This window comes from Erpetoichthys calabaricus, chromosome 17 (genome assembly GCF_900747795.2).
Source record: "Erpetoichthys calabaricus chromosome 17, fErpCal1.3, whole genome shotgun sequence".
Classification (NCBI taxonomy): Eukaryota; Metazoa; Chordata; class Cladistia; order Polypteriformes; family Polypteridae; genus Erpetoichthys; species Erpetoichthys calabaricus.
In genome coordinates, this window is record NC_041410.2 from 44,615,558 (window position 1) to 44,632,331 (window position 16,774).

Below are 16,774 nucleotides of genomic sequence, written 5' to 3' on the forward strand. Positions count from 1 at the left end.
AATGTAATTCAAAATCATCTTCTGGACCTAAAGTTTGCAGTAGGTCCACTAAGGCTTAAGGGCAAACCTTTCAAATCCTGCTGCATCACCAGGTTGAATATTAGGTGAGTCCATAACTGCAGCTATTTTGCTCAAAGTTAGTTGATGAGGTTGTCCAAATCTTTCTGTTAATACTGCCATGGTGTCTGTATAGGGAGTAACAGAGTTCAGAAATGAGTCAGCTATTAGACATGCCTCTTCTAGCTTCAGATGATCCAACAACACCTGATATTTAAAGAGCTCAGTGGCATCTTCTGGCATTGTGTTCACCAGAGCTAATCTGAGACGGGCAAATTTGCTGGGGTCTCTATGGCTGAAATGTGGAATGGTTGGTTTTGGACTTCTATATGCCATTTCTTGCTTAATAACGCTGTTCTGCCGTCCCGTTTGAGCAGAGTGCAACATGGGAGGACAAGAACTGTGATGTTCATCGGGTATTAAATAGGTTTGGGTCAATTCTAGTGGTTCTGACTTCTGTCTAGTAGGAGTATGCAACAGATAACCTAGTTGTGGAGAGCAATGGTTTACAGATCCATACATAGAAGAGGATTCTTCATATAGGTGTTGAATGCCTGAGGGTTCTGGAACCATAAGGGCTTGGTGCTCTCCTGATGCTTTATGGTGAATGAAGTTTCAGCCTGTACTAGGTTCACTGTTGTCAGGAGAAGCACATTCCTCTTTATCTTCCACTTGTCTGTGCCATGGAGTGGGTACTGGTGGAGTATTTCAATCAAAGTTAGCTTTAATTCAGTAGGGTGAACAAAACGATTGCATAAAAATGTGAGGCAACTAAAGCATTTTTTTTAACACAATCCCTTCATTTCAGAGGCTCAAAAGTAATTGGACAATTGACTCAAAGGCTATTTCATGGGCAGGTGTGGGCAAGTCCGTCGTTATGTCCTTATCGATTAAGCAGATAAAAGGCCTGGAGTTGATTTGAGGTGTGGTGCTTGCATGTGGAAGATTTTGCTGTGAACAGACAACATGCGGTCAAAGGAGCTCTCCATGCAGGTGAAAGAAACCATCGTTAAGCTGCGAAAACAGAAAAAACCCATCCGAGAAATTGCTACAATATTACGAGTGGCAAAATCTACAGTTTGGTACATCATGAGAAAAAAAGCAAGCACTGGTGAACTCAGCAATGCAAAAAGACCTGGATGTCCACGGAAGACAACAGTGGTGGATGATCGCAGAATCATTTCCATGGTGAAGAGAAACCCCTTCACAACAGCCAACCAAGTGAACAACACTCTCCAGGGGGTAGGCGTATCGATATCCAAGTCTACCATAAAGAGAAGACTGCATGAAAGTAAATACAGAGGGTGCACTGCAAGGTGCAAGCCACTCATAAGCCTCAAGAATAGAAAGGCTAGATTGGACTTTGCTAAAGAACATCTAAAAAACACCAGCACAGTTCTGGAAAAACATTCTTTGGACAGATGAAACCAAGATCAACCTCTACCAGAATGATGGCAAGAAAAAAGTATGGAGAAGGCGTGGAAAAGCTCATTACCAAAGCACACCACATCATCTGTAAAACACGGTGGAGGCAGTGTGATGGCTTGGGCATGCATGGCTGCCAGTGGCACTGGGACACTTGTGTTTATTGATGATGTGACACAGGACAGAAGCAGCCGAATGAATTCTGAGGTGTTCAGAGACATACTGTCTGCTCAAATCCAGCTAAATGCAGTCAAATTGATTGGGCAGCGTTTCATGATACAGATGGACAATGACCCAAAACATACAGCCAAAGCAACCGTGGAGTTTATTAAAGCAAAGAAGTGGAAAATTCTTGAATGGCCAAGTCAGTCACCTGCAAAGCTGTAACCCAATTGAGCATGCATTTCACTTGTTGAAGAGTAAACTTCAGACAGAAAGGCCCACAAACAAACAGCAACTGAAAACCGCTGCAGTAAAGGCCTGGCAGAGCATTAAAAAGGAGGAAACCCAGCATCTGGTGATGTCCATGAGTTCAAGACTCCAGGCTGTCATTGCCAGCAAAGGGTTTTCAACCAAGTATTAGAAATGAACATTTTATTTCCAGTTATTTAATTTGTCCAATTACTTTTGAGCCCCTGAAATGAAGGGATTGTGTTAAAAAAAATGCTTTAGTTGCCTCACATTTTTATGCAATTGTTTTGTTGACCCCACTGAATTAAAGCTGGAAGTCTGCACTTCAACTGCATCTGAATTGTTTCATTTAAAATTCATTGTGGTAATGTACAGAACCAAAATTAGAAAAAAGTTGTCTCTGTCCAAATATTTATGGACCTAACTGTATGTGTGTGTGGTCTACAATAAAAAGAATACATATAACTTATTGGTAAGTTACACAAAGTCCACTAGATGGCAGTATTACTCAAATTAGGCTCTAACTCATCTGCAGTATGAAATCCAAATCAAGTATCAGTAAACAGTATTAACAAACTTATAGAAAAGTACATTGATGTAATACCATAAACTATTATTAAATAATATTGCTGCATGTAAATAACACTAAGGCACATTCTGAACATATATAAACGCTAAACAGTCCACTTTAAACAACTTTGTATCTTAATGTACAGTATAACAAACATACAATACAAGTAAAATGCAAATGAACTCGCCTCTGGTCGTTAACGTACACTTCTTATTAATTCAGGACACTACTGACTCTTAGTTATTACAAACAAATGTTTCTCTATGTCGAGATGACTACTGTAGTGCATCTCTTTCGCCTTTTGAATATCCCATAATATGTGCTCTCGTGCATGCTGGGAGGTGCACCTTGAAATGTGAGCCATGTCTCTTAATTATTGCTGTCTCTCTGACATATAAAGTTAGGACAATTCACAAATAAATTGGCGTAGTTCCATGAAATATTCTCTAGTTTCTGTGCTTGTCATTTTACTTGTACTAGTGAAAGATAAACTTCGACAGAGTCGATCGGCTTTTGAGATTCATCCTTTTTCATCCAAAAATGCTCCCATACAGAAAGAATAAACAAATACAGTGATCCCCCGCCTATCACTGAAGTTATGTTCCAGACTCATCATTGATAGGTGAAAATCCGCGATATAGAAAGACCATATAAATAAACATTTTATTTTATAGTTTATGCCTTATAATACCCCTCCCACACACTTTAAACACATGTAAACTTATTAAAACACACTTTGTAAACAAATGATATGTGGATGTCGGGTTAAGGACATGAGTAACATAATATAGCAATAATACTGTAGTGTACCGTCGATTCATTCATGCCGTAATGTCGAGCGACGTCCACATAACACTTTCCTTCCCTTCTTAGAAGATGCAGGATGCTTGGAGCCATCGTAGGGCTTAAAACAAAACGAAAAGTTCACAAAAAAGTTTGCTCACAACAATCGGACCACAAGCAAGGCTGCAGAGTACACTACAGTACAGGTAGGATTTACTTATTGAATTATTACGTGATATAGTGGGGGCGCGACAGCTGAACTGCGATACAGCGAGGATCACTGTATAGTGTTCAAAATGCTGGGCACATACATCATTTGAATATATTAATTGAACAGTGTTTTTTTAAAATATTTTTCTGAATAAGTTTTTGTTAACCTATTTCATCCATCCATTCATTATCCAACCCGCTATATCCTAATTGCAGGGTCACGAGGGTCTGCTGGAGCCAATCCCAGCCAACACAGGGCTCAAGGCAGGAAACAAACCCCGGGCAGGGTGCCAGCCCACCGCAGGGCACTCACACACACACACACACCAAGCACACACACTAGGGGCAATTTAGGATAGCCAATCCACCTAACCTGCATGTCTTTGGACTGTGGGAGGAAACCCATGTGGACACGGGGAGAACATGCAAACTCCACACAGGCAGTATTCTAACTGTGAGGCACCAGCGCTACCCGCTGCGTCACCCTGCCACCCTAACTTATTTCATTACATTTTATTAGGAACTCATTGAGTTTGCTAAAAATGTGCCTGAGTCGTTTCAATCAATATATTTTGACTTTGACTTTATAAATTTAGGAATAACTTTATATATAATCTGACTTTAAATTTATATATTCAGGAATAACTTTATATACTCCGACGCTGACTTTATATAATCAGGAATGACTTTATATATTCAGAAAATCATTGTATTTGCCTGTTTGGCACCTCGTATCATAGTATGTGTGTGTGTGTGTGTGTGTGTGTATATATATAATATATTGTGGAACGTGGCTGGCACTGTATCTTCAGGGGGAGCAGCCCTGGACGGTGCAATACCTCCCCCTGGCCGCCCCCCTGGGTTGGAGAGGTACCTTGGGCTCCACAAGAGTTGGAGTTGGATACAACCCTGTTGGGTTCCACAGGCAACGCCACGGGGTGCTGTAGCTGGAACTCCTGCGGCCCTGTGGGTCATGTATGCACCCACCCGGAAGTGCAGCCGGAACAAGCTAATCAAGCACCGAATTATAAAAGGGGCCAGCAGCCACCACTTGGTGGCCAGAGTCGGGAGGTGGAGGACGAAGCTAGATAGAAGGAATGGTGGTGCCAGAGGAGTGTTTGTCTTGTTTTGAGTGCTTTGGGACGGGGAAGACGTGCCCCACAGGTGAAGAAAAATAAAAGTCTTTGTGTTTTTACACGTTCCTCAGTGTGAGTCTGTGTCTGGTCGGGCGCAATACATATACAGTATATATAATGTAGAACAAATAAACAATTGCAGATAAAAATGAAATCATGGAATCATTTTATTCAACAAAAATGAATAGAATTTTGTTTCACCTCATTTACTGCTCAACAGTCCAAGAGGTAGACAGGAGGGTCTTCAGTTGAGATGGGCGCTCCAGTGTTACTGCGTTTCCTCTGCATGTACTGCTGTGTTTGTCATTTGCCCGTTGTGAGCCTATGACTGGGTGACTTGACATGTGGATTATATGACACGAGTCACATGAGACTTTTTCATGGACATTTTTATATTGTTTGCTGTAGCCCGGTTGTTGGTGTTCATAGGTGTCTGTCCTATCAGAAAGTTTCGCTCTTTTCTGAAAACATGAGATTAATTTTTTTTTCGAAGCCATCATTAGTCAGTCATTATCTAACCATAGGAATATATAGAAATGCCATTTTTTGAGTAAACTTTTCCTTTAAGGGAGAAACTGCTGTCCTGACACCTCTGATTAAAAAGGCATAACTCATCTCAACAAATGAAGAAGTGCATAAATATTGAGAATTGTAAGTCCATCCATCCATTTTCCAACCCGCTGAATCCGAACACAGGGTCACGGGGGTCTGCTGGAGCCAATCCCAGCCAACACAGGGCACAAGGCAGGAAACAATCCTGGGCAGGGTGCCAACCCACTGCAGGACACACACAAACACACCCACACACCAAGCACACACTAGGGCCAATTCAGAATCGCCAATCCACCTAACCTGCATGTCTTTGGACTGTGGGAGGAAACCGGAGCACCCGGAGGAAACCCACGCAGACACGGGGAGAACATGCAAACTCCACGCAGGGAGGACCCAGGAATCGAACCCAGGTCCCCAGATCTCCCAACTGCGAGGCAGCAGCGCTACCCACTGCGCCACCGTGCCGCCCGAGAACTGTAAGTGCAAAGTAGAAATACTTTTATTATTTACCAAGGATGTCTGCTTTGGGTTTAAGAACTAATGAAATAAATAGTTAGGCTTGGATTTAGTGGTTAAGCTCGGTGCTTTGTTAACAGTCCTAGACTGCCCTGACTACCCTCTGTCTTTGGCTTGTTCGCTCTTCCAACAACTTTTAAGGTTCATTTTTTATAGAATGACCTAAACGGTTGCTGCACAGAATGGTCTGAAACACAAGGGATACGTCAAACCCTATGGACTAGTGAAGGACTAACTAGAATATTATGCTTCATGTCCACCAGTCCCTCAGAGCATCTCATGACAATGGGGGAAGAGTACCACGGGTTGGTAATCATTGAGACAGTCCTCTTTTTTTCTCTCTGGTGTGGAAATAATTGTTGCCAATTTGAAGCAGGTAGGAATCGTAGATTCTCCTAATCCATCCAGTTTCCAACCTGCTGAATCTAAACACAGGGTCACGGGGGTCCGCTGGAGCCAATCCAGGCCAACTCAGGGCACAAGGCAGGGAACCAATCCCGGGCAGGGTGCCAACCCACCACAGGACACACACAAACACACCCACACACCAAGCACACACTGGTGCTAATTTAGAATCGCCAATCCACCTAACCAGCATGTCTTTGGATTGTGGGAGGAAACCGGAGCGCCCGGAGGAAACCCACGCAGACACGGGGAGAACATGCAAACTCCACGCAGGGAGGACCCAGTAAGCGAACCCAGGTCCCCAGGTCTCCCAACTGCGAGGCAGCAGCGCTACCCACTGCGCCACCGTGCCACCTGATTCTCCTAATGAGGTATTAAAAGTATCCATAAAAACAGCAGCTAATTGGTTGGTGCAGTGCATGTTTTTGAAACAAACCAGGACACTCATTCCAGACCCGTGTTCTTTACAGACGTTGACTTGTTTAAAATCCTCCGTGACCCTTTTTGGTATTGCTGCTTAGACAGCTGACTTGTGGAATAAGGACTCCGTGCCTGATTTATTTCAAATTTTGTAATTATGGTTTGTACTTCCCTGACCCTCATACCTCCTGCAGTGTTCCAAATCCATGCTTATGTTCACTTCCTATTGATTTTAATTGAATTTGCATAATATAATAGTGACAATTTGTTAACGGACAAAGAACGGTAAATTAAATGCTTTATTACAGAGAGTCATGTTTTTGCCTTTTTGCTTCATCTTGCATCCATTTCGGCAGCAATCAAACTTTTGTGGCTTAATTTCATCCAGAACATGTTCTGCTACGACCCCCTTGGTGCTCAGTTCTGACTCGGCTTTGTACATTACATATTTTGAAGCATTTCTTTACTTCATTTAATGGCTTTCATGTTCATTTATGGTGGTTTTTGTGAGGCCGGCAGTATAGGACCGGGTTTTGTTAAACTGTACTTCTTCATAAGACATTGGTGTGTCATTGCATGACAGTGTGGTACAATAATTGAAAGGACACTTAGGTAAGTGCAGTTTGCAAGAAATTACAGTTGTATTTGTATCTTCAGTTGTGGTAAGTCCAAGCAAAGCTTGAAATCCACAGTGAAGAGTTTTAGTGTGTGCTGCTCATACAAGTATTCTGCCACAGGTCCCTTGCATATCATACTCATTTGTCATTTTCCATTATTTTAATCCATATAAATTTAAAAAAATTGAAAGCTTGTGGGGATGCAGTGTATTATATCTCATCATATATGGCAACCGTTTCACAGTCATTTTAAAATGAAATATTAAAGGATAATCTTTTCCAATTTTGTGTTAGAAAATTTCATTTCTGAACTTAATAATTATTCTACTCTTTACTCCTACAGAGGCTAGACCAAACAATGATTTTTAAACCTTGATTAAACATTTATCTTCAAGTTTGACGATTCACAGCTCCAGAGTACTGGGTTCAAATTGTTCATTTTTGTGATCTTGGTCCTGCTGCATTGCATGTCAGTTACAACAACAACAACAACATTTATTTATATAGCACATTTTCATACAAAAAGTAGCTCAAAGTGCTTTACATAATGAAGAAAAGAAGAATAAAAGACAAATAAGAAATTAAAATAAGACAACATTAGTTAACATAGAAAGGAGTAAGGTCCGATGGCCAGGGTGGACAGAAAAAACAAAAAAAAACTCCAGAAGGCTGGAGAAAAAAATAAAATCTGTAGGGGTTCCAGGCCACGAGACCACCCAGTCCCCTTTGGGCATTCTACCTAACATAAATGAAATAGTCCTCTTTGTATTTAGGGTTCTCACGGAGTCACTTGATGCTGATGGTTATACAGACTTCTGGCTTTTAATCCATCCATCATTGTTGGAACATCATGGTGCTTTGGGTAGATGGTGGTGGCACAAGCCACCACCAATAGGACACCGGAAAAGAAAACAGAAGAGAGAGTAGGGGTTAGTACAAATTTTTAATGAATAGTTATTATAATGAATTGGATATACAGAGTGTCAGGATTAAATTACAGTGAAGTTATGAGAAGGCCATGTTAAAGTAATGTGTTTTCAGTAGTTTTTTAAAGTGCTCCACTGTATTAGCCTGGCGAATTCCTACTGGCAGGCTATTCCAGATTTTAGGTGCATAACAGCAGAAGGCCGCCTCACCACTTCTTTTAAGTTTTGCTCTTGGAATTCTAAGGAGACACTCAGTTGAGGATCTGAGGTTGCGATTTGGAATATAAGGTGTCAGACATTCCGATATATAAGATGGGGCGAGATTATTTAAAGCTTTTTAAACCATAAGCAGAATTTTAAAGTTAATTCTGAATGACACAGGTAACCAGTGTAGTGACATCAAAACTGGAGAAATGTGTTCGGATTTTCTTTTCCTGGTAAGGATTCTAGCAGCTGCATTCTGCACTAACTGCAAACGATTGATGTCTTTTTTGGGTAGTCCTGAGAGGAGTGCATTACAGTAATCTAGCCGACTAAAGACAAACGCATGAACTAATTTCTCTGCATCTTTCGATGATATAAGAGGTCTAACTTTTGCTATGTTCCTTAGGTGAAAAAATGCTGTCCTAGTGATTTTATTAATATGCGATTTAAAATTCAGATTACAATCAACGGTTACCCCTAAGCTTTTTACCTCCGATTTGACTTTTAATCCTAATGCATCCAGTTTATTTCTAATAGCCTCATTGTATCCATTATTGCCAATCACTAAGATTTCGGTTTTTTCTTTATTTAATTTGAGAAAGTTACTATTCATCCATTCTGAGATACAGGTTAGACATTGTGTTAGCGAATCAAGAGATTTGGGGTCATCAGGTGCTATTGATAAATACAGCTGTGTGTCATCAGCATAGCTGTGGTAGCTCACGTTATGTCCCGAGATAATCTGACCTAATGGAAGCATGTAGATTGAGAAGAGCAGCGGACCCAGGATAGAGCCTTGTGGAACACCATATAGAATATCATGTGTCTTTGAGTTATAATTACCACAACTAACAAAGAATTTTCTCCCTGCCAGGTAGGATTCAAACCAGTTTAAGACACTGCCAGAGAGGCCCACCCATTGACTAAGGCGATTCTTAAGAATATTATGATCAATGGTGTCAAATGCGGCACTCAAATCTAAGAGGATGAGAACAGATAAATGGCCTCTGTCTGCATTTACCCGCAAGTCATTTACTACTTTAACGAGTGCAGTTTCTGTGCTGTGATTTGTTCTAAAACCTGACTGAAATTTATCAAGAATAGCATGTTTATTGAGGTGCTCATTTAACTGCATAATGACTGCCTTCTCTAGAATTTTACTTAAGAAAGGCAGGTTAGAGATGGGTCTATAATTTTCAAGAGTAGAGGGGTCGAGATTATTTTTCTTAAGTAGGGGTTTAACTACCGCAGTCTTAAGACAGTCTGGGAAGACCCCCGTATCTAATGACGAATTTACTATGTCAAGAACATTATCAATAAGCACACCCGATACTTCTTTGAAAAAATTTGTTGGTATTGGGTCAAGGGCACAGGTGGAAGGTTTCATTTGAGAAATTATTTTATGTAAATCAGGTAAATCTATCCTAGTGAAAGACTCTAATTTATTTATTATGGAGTACTGGGGTTTCGGGGGATCCTTAGTGTTGGGGAGATATACTATGTTATTTCTAATATCATTAATTTTTTGATTGAAAAATACAGCGATAGCCTCACAGGTTTTACTGGAAGTACTTAGAAGGCATTCCTTTGAGTTACCTGGGTTTAACAGATGATCAATTGTCGAAAATAAGACTCTGGGATTACTAGCATTGATATTTATAATCTTAGAGAAATAGCAGCGCCTCTCAAGACGGACTGTGTTATTGTATTCTGTTATTTTAACTTTTAATATCTCATAGTCAATAGTTAGTTTAGTCTTCCTCCATTTACGCTCCGCTCTACGGCATGTTCTCTTTAAATCAGACACTCTTTGGGTCTTCCAAGGTATAACAATGCTAGAAGATTTTTTAACTGTCTTTTCAGGTGCAACTATGTCAACAGCAGCCCTCACTTTAGTATTAAATCTTTCCACCTTACTATTTACATTCTCCTCGCTATTATAGTTGGCACTATAAACGGACTGAGTGGTTAGAATGTTTGTAAGTTTTAAAGTTGCTGATGAGTCAAAGAAGCGTTTTTTAACAATATGCTTCTCATGAGTGTTTTCTATCATTATTTCTATATTAAAAAGTAGAAGAAAATGGTCTGAAAGACCCGTATCAATGACCTGCTTTATATCAACTTTTAGTCCTTTAGTAATTACTAAGTCTAACGTATGACCTGCTTTATGTGTAGGCTGATTAACGAGCTGTCTCAAATCAAAAGAGTCCAGGAGGTTCATAAATTCTTTTACTTTTTGGTCACATTGATTATCTACATGAAAATTAAAGTCGCCGACTATTAAGAGTGCGTCATAGTTCGTAATTAAGATTGACATCAAGTCAGAGAATTCCTCAAAGAAAGACGCGTTGAATTTTGGAGGTCTGTACACGGATAATACTAGAACGTGAGAATCTCCCTGAATAACAATGGCGAGATACTCAAAAGACTTGAACTTACCAAAACTGATATTTTTACATTTTAACCTGCTAGAGTAAATGTTTGCTAGCCCTCCACCTCTCTTTCCTTGGCGATCAGCACGAGTAAAACTGTAATCCGGAGGCGCAGATTCGATTAAAACAGCTGCGCCATCTGAGCTAAGCCACGTTTCACTTAGTGCAATAAAATCTATTTTTTTTTCACTAATAATGTCGTTGATAAAAAACGTCTTGTTAGTTAAAGCTCTAATATTTAATAGTGCCATTTTCAATGTTTCGGAGGAGCAGAGATGAATACTATGTGCGTTATTGATATAGGGAACAGGAATTAAGTTATTTTTATTAGCGCCGCTCTGCGTGTATTTTTTATTTAATCTATGATCTGTTTTTACAGTTTTAATACATTGTTCATCTAAAGTAGTAACTTTAATTAAATTATTGGCGTTTATGCCGTATTGCCTAGATTTTCTATGTGCATTAAGATTGGTTATTACAGTATTTATGTTGCGCACTTTTATGGAAGATTTTTTTAAACAATTATCATGACCAAACACAGGAGTGGCATTTCGGAAGGGGTTAAAAGCAGAGATAGATAGTCAAGATAAACGAATTACCTTCGATATGTTTTCGGAGAGGACCCGGGCGCCGAAGCTGTTCGGATGCAGGCCATCTCGCTTGAAAAAACGCGGTCTTTCCCAAAAGAGGTCCCAGTTGTTGATGAACCCGATGTCTTGATTCTTGCAGAAGCCCTGCAGCCAGTTGTTTAAACCAAGCAGACGACTGTAATACTCGTTTGATCGTCTGACGAGAGGGAGTGGACCCGAGATGAAGAGTTAGACAATGAAATAAAAAAGCCAAAGAGACCACACATTTTCTTTGAGAACTTAACTGTTTTAAATTTATCACTCAAAACTCTACTGCTGGCTGCATTTGAGAATTACGTTAATTAACGATTATTTTGTTTTGAGTGACAATGTATAGCTTTTTACACAAGGAATGTGTTTTATGGGTTTTGAAGAGTTTTTATTAGTTTTTGCAAAGTTTACTATTGTTTCCTTTTGAGCTGTGAATAGTAATAGTGATGTCTCAGTGAGGGAGACATTTTATTCGCAGCTTCACTCAGTGGTTGATGGGTGCCCACGAGGTGACACTCCTCTGGTCATGGGCGACTTCAATGCAGCCACTGGCACTGACAGGGCTGGCTATGAGGATTGTCTCGGTCCCCATGGGTCTGGTGACCGTGGTGAAAGTGGCTCCATGTTCCTTGACTTTGCAAAAGGTCAGGGACTGCAATTCGCTGGATCCTGGTTTTAGCGCCCTGAACCGTATCATTGGATTTGGTACTCCAATACTGGTGGTGTGGTAAAGGAGATCAATCACATCCTCGTGGGCAGATGCTGGAGGCTCTTGCAAAACTGCAGGGTCTACAGAAGTGCCCAGTTTGTGAATTCTGACCACAGACTTGTGGTTGCTATTCTGAAGTTCCAGCTTAGGTCCAGTAGGTTACCACCTACTAGAAAAATGAGCCTGGACTTGGCCAGACTCCAAGACCTGGCTGTTTCTAATGAGTTTGCATGCAGTTTGTGTGAGGAACTTTTAGATTTGGGTACGACAGCCGATCTTAATGTGATGTGGGAGACCTTCCGTGACAAGACCCTGAAGGTTGCTGAGGGCTGTGTTGCTGTTACCGGTGTTCCCAGAGGAGGTGTTTCATCTCGCAGGGCACCCTGGATATCATTGAGAGGAGTCGCAGCACACGGCTCAATGGCAGCTGCAGGGATCTGTGGTATCCAGGGTGAACCTCTCCAGGCTGGTGGCAAGGCTATCCTCCTGGCATTGCAAGCAATCTTTGCTTCCATTTGGGAGACTGGCATCATCCCAACTGACTGGAAAATGGCACTTGTCGTCCCTATCTGGAAAGGGAATGGTGATCGCCTGGATTGCAGCAACTATAGGGGGAGAACACTGCTCTCAGTGCCGGGTAAGGTCCTTGCTAGGGTCGTCCTCAATAGGATCCGTGATCACTTGCTCACCTACCAGCGGCCGGAACAGTCTGGTTTTACGCCTAAGAAGTTTACCGTCGACCACAACCTGGCACTGAGTGTTCTCATGGAGTGCAAATGCGAATATCGGCAGAGTTTCTTTGCAGCCTTTGTCGATTTTCACAAAGCATTGATCGAGTTGATTGAGCTGCCCTGTGGGACATCCTGAGGAATCGCAGGATCCCCTCAAGGTTGCTGGATATCATGGCTGGCCTATACACTGGTACTGTGAGTGCTGTGCAGAGTGGAGGCAGGACCTCTGCGTTTTTCCCAGTTGATTCTGGGGTTCGTCAGGGGTGTGTTCTTGCTCCTACTCTGTTCAGTGCTTGTATGGACTGGGTGTTGGGCAAGGTCATGGGGCCCAGCAGCTGTGGGGCATCTGTTGGTGAAGAAAGATTCACGGATCTTGACTTTGCTGATGATGCTGTGATCTTCACGGAGTCAATGGAGGCTTTGATCGGGGCTCTTGAGAGACTGAGCGAGGAGTCTGAATGTCTGGGCTGAGTGTCCTGATAAAAACCAAGATCCAGGCCTTTAATGACCTCTTGGGCACAGCCATCAGCAGTGTGTCTGTTTGCCGAGAGAGTGTTGACCTTGTTAAGAGGTTTACTTACCTTGGCAGTGACCTTCATGTCTCTGGTGACTCTTCCTATGAAGTCAGTAGACAGATTGGGAGAGCATGGGGGATCATGAGGTCACTGGAAAGGGCTATGTGGCGCTCCCGATATCTATGCAAAAGGACGAAGATCCAAGTCTTTAGAGTTCTGGTGCTTCCTGTCTTGCTGTATGGTTGCAAGAAATGGACGCTATCCAGTGACCTGAGATGAAGACTGGACTCCTTTGGTACTGTGTCTCTCTGGAAAATCTTTGGGTACCGTTGGTTTGAGTTTGTGGTTGCTCATGGAGTCCCGAATGAGGCACATTACCTGCATTGTGAGGGAGCGTCAGTTACGGCACTACGGCCATGTGGCACGTTTCCCAGAGGGTGATCCGGCTCGTAAGATCCTCATTGTTGGGGACCCATGTGGCTGGGCCAGACCAAGGGGTCGCCCACATAACACCTGGCTGCGGCAGATAGAGAGTCATTTCTGGAGGGTGGGACTGGACCGTGTGTCTGCCTGGGGGGTTGCAAACCGGGATCCCAAGTTGTTTCTTTGTGTAGTGGGTGCGGCAACGTGCTGTACCAGTGCATGCTCCCCAACTTGACTTGACTTGTTTCCTTTTGTCCAACTTTTGCTTATGAAATGTGCTGAGTCGCATCACATGACCTCGATCAGAGGTCTGTTGACATATGTCTACTATGAATTCAGAATCATGTTTTTTTTTTTTTTTTTTTTCCCCCCACGGTTGGATATCCTATAAATAAGTTAGAAAATGTATGCATGGCATAACATTCAGATGCATTTGAGGGCTATGCAGGCATCGTAGCCCTCAATAGATAGAGTTCAATATATACTGTAGATATGTTCAATATATACAGTAGATATGTTCTAGAACAGAGGTTCTCAGTGTTGGTCCTGGAGGCCCACTGTGGCTGCAGGTTTTTGTTCCAACCAGCTTCTATTTTTAATTGGACTCCTGGGCTAATTAAGTGAACTGTTATTTGTCAAATTCTGTGTTTTGGGAAAAATGTAGAAATTAGAAAACTAAGTTTGGTATATTAAAATGTACCAAGCAGTTATATTGGAATTATGTATTTTGTTTTCTTTTTAACAATATTTTCATCTTGATTTTCATTCTGTTTTTTGCAGAGTGTTCTAATTGTTTAATTAATTCATTATTTTCTAATTAGTGGGTCTAACGCTGAAGTAGTTGCAGCCTTGTTGTTTGCCTGGCTGTCTGCTCCGCTCGGTTGTCATTATTAGGATACAATGAAGGGAGCAAACTGCACAGAGAAAAGGCAAAATAGAATGAAATCAACAAAAGGTTGTTAAGCATTTAAATCTCTAGCAAAAGCAGAAATATTCCTAAATGTCTTATAAATGTAAAACATGCTGCGGTGCTTTCTTAATGAAGAATAAGTGAAGAGAAAATAAAATGTCTGCTAATTAATTGAGCTCCGTGTTATCAGATGTTGTCACTGATTAGGCATCTGGTTGGAACAAAAACCTGAAGCCACAGTGAGCCCCCAGGACCTACATTGAGAACCCCTGTTCTAGAACCTTCTTAATCCATTTCAGGGTTGTGGGGGCCAGAGAGTATCCCACCAGAACTGGGCAAAAAGCTGAAAAGAGGCCAGGCCAGGACTCTAGTCTATCACTGGCACTATCTTTCTTACACACACAGTATTCATATACAGTAACAACTTGCAAGTGCCAATTAACTTAGATAGACAGACAGGTAGATTAGGCACTCTATAATAGATAGATAGATAGATAGATAGACAGATGTCACACATGCGCGGCAGAAAGACGGAAGGATAAAACACATTCACCTCCATATTGCTCGGCTCCATTGAACTGCCTCACTTCCGGTCTCATCCCAATGCCTTGTTAATAGTATTTTGAGGAGTGAAATGCTGGTACACAGGTTCTCTTCTGTTTATGGTCAAGCCGCTGGGAAGACTTTATAAAGTGGAAAGGTAAGTGCTGACAGAATGGTTTCTGTTCTGCTCCTAGATGGACTTGCAGATGCCGGAGTGACCATCTGTCTGGCCACTCACACAAGTAGGCAGTGACCTTGAGCAACTTTCCATGTTGGCTGGTGCATCATTAACTTATATTGGGGATCTGTTTGCTAACAGTCACAGCTATTGGAGATGAATAAGGGGAAAATATGCTAAATATCCAAGCAGGTGTAACCACTGACAAGGTAAAATTGAAAAAGTAAAGTAATTTGTAATTAAAGTCGCACAGAATGATTCTCTATTTTAAGAAACATGGGTTTGCAGATTTGTATAGGGCAGTCTGTTCGAGATACAGTATCTCTGCAAAAATTGAACTGTCTTTGCCAAATGTCATTGAACAATAAGTGGGCTGCATTTCAACAAAATTGGTCCACTGGGAGCCGAGTTGATTCATGCAGACACGCATGGGCTATCACAATAGGTGCTTCACACATTATATGTGAACACACCTGAAAAACTCAGGCTTAGTTAGTGTCTTTTACAGGTAAGCCAAGCACTTAGGTCTTGTTTTAGGTTTCAACCCCATTTTCCTCCTGAATTTTGAGTTACAGTTTAACCTGTGGTTGTGTTCGCCAGTTACCTTGATCTTCCCAGTATTGATCTCATTCTTTCCTTCACTATTTTTCTATCTGACATTTTGTCTCCTGGTCATTCCTGTTGCTCACAATATCCCTGGAGATATTGTCTCTACAAGTGTGCTTCATATTCAGTTTTGAGGGCATATTCCAGAAGTGGTTTAATAAGTGTGACCACAAGAGGGCACCAGAGACCCCCAAACCACAGCCCAGCAATACACCACACGTTTAATAGAATAAAATAAAGATTTGTATTCTTCTCTTAGGCACCTTTTCCCAATTCTCTTGTCTAATGAATGATCTTTACAACAACAACAATAATAATAAGTCACCAACTATATAATTAATGATCTGCTGGGTCTTCTTATCCTTCCTTCTTCTTCACCTCCGCTAAGTATTGCCTGCTACCTACTGACTCCAACTTGCACCATCTGCGGCAGCGGGTTTCCTTTTGTGTCAGACCCATGAATGTTCCCGATATCATTCTGTCCCCTCTAGGAAGCACATCTGGGTCATAGAAAAAGCAGAGTGTACCTCCCATGACAGCGCCCTCTACTGATCTCAAGGGACTCCTACAGGGCTGCACTTCTGGACTCCATTTCCCTAGCACCCCTGCAGGTGTCCCAACTGGGCTTTTACATGAGGACCACTGCCACCTAGCGTATGGGGACTGGACCCACTCCCAAGCTCCGGCTTTTCCTGGTCCCTCCATTACCGTCCAGGTAATAATCCATGCTCTTCCCTGGCTTGGATTTCTGTTCATATACCACATAAGCAATATTTTGGTAAAAATGTGTGTGTTTGGGACGATGTAAGCATACAGCTGAGCATTTTTTCTCAGTCATACTACAAAAAAATTGTGTAAATAACATAAAAATATA